Below are 243 nucleotides of genomic sequence, written 5' to 3'. Positions count from 1 at the left end.
GTGATCTAATGCCTGAGCTCCCCACAGAATATTTTGAACTGTGTTACGCTGCATATAAATCTTCATCATCCCCCCCCCCCCCCAACTATATCGCTAGGCCGTGATAAAAACCGTGGGAGATGTAGAAGGCAATGTGCAGAGGACCTACCTTAATAAGAAGCACCCAATATTCATATAAAAGTTTTAACGGTTTAAAGAGAAGACAGTAATTTAGGATTAATGAGTCTTAAAGACTCTTAAAGA

Source organism: Penaeus monodon, chromosome 27 (assembly GCF_015228065.2).
Source record: "Penaeus monodon isolate SGIC_2016 chromosome 27, NSTDA_Pmon_1, whole genome shotgun sequence".
NCBI lineage: Eukaryota > Metazoa > Arthropoda > Malacostraca > Decapoda > Penaeidae > Penaeus > Penaeus monodon.
This window is presented reverse-complemented; position numbering follows the sequence as displayed.